Source organism: Charadrius vociferus, unplaced genomic scaffold, assembly GCF_000708025.1.
Source record: "Charadrius vociferus isolate BGI_N301 unplaced genomic scaffold, ASM70802v2 scaffold1290, whole genome shotgun sequence".
NCBI lineage: Eukaryota > Metazoa > Chordata > Aves > Charadriiformes > Charadriidae > Charadrius > Charadrius vociferus.
Window position 1 is genome coordinate 2,895 of NW_009646440.1, and position 906 is coordinate 3,800.

Consider the following 906-nt stretch of genomic DNA (forward strand, 5'->3'; position numbering starts at 1 on the left):
CAGCCCGCACCTGAGGCATTCCCTCAGCCCCCCACCCCGCGTTGAGGTAAACAAGGACAGATTTGAGGTAAAAAGGTTGGTTTTGAGGTAGAAAGGATGGAGGTCTGGTAAAAAAAAGGACATTCTGAGGTTAAAAGGATGGGTTTGAGGTAAAAAAGGACGGATTTGAGGTAAAGAGATTTGAGGTAAAAAGGAGAGATTTGAGGTAAAAAAGGTTGGATTTGAGGTAAAAAGGTTGGATTTGAGGTAAAAAGGATGGAGTTGAGGTGTAAAAAGGATGGAGTTGAGGTAAAAAGGATAGAGTTGAGGTAAAAAAAGGACAGACTGGAGGTAAAAAGGATGGATTGGAGGTAAAAAAGGATGGATTGGAGGTAAAAAGGATGGATTGGAGGTAAAAAGGACGGAGTTGAGGTAAAAAAGGATGTAGTTGAGGTAAAAAAAGGACGGATTTGAGGTAAAAAGGGACAGATTTGAGGTAAAAAAGGACGGATTTGAGGTAAAAGGACAGAGCTGAGGTAAAGAAGGAGGACCTTGTCTCTTTGCTGCTTTCCAGGTTGCTGGAAAGATTTGGTTGCATGGTGTATTTGAGGTAAAAAAGGATGGATTTGAGGTAAAAAGGATGGAGCTGAGGTAAAAAAAGGGCAAATGTGAGGTAAAAAAGGTCGGATTTGGGGTAGGGCATGGAAGTCTGCCCCTGGGGGCCTCTCTGCGTCCTTGAGGGGTGTCATGGTTGGGGGGCATCTCCCCCACCTCTGCCCCTTCCCGCAGCCCCCGCCGTGTTTTGGGGACCCTTTCCCAGAATTGGGGATCCCTCTGGTACGGCTGAGCCCCGCGACACCCCTCCGGCTCCCCCCACGCGTCGGGACCCTTTGGGATATGTCTCTCGTGGTGGTGGTGGTGCGGGGG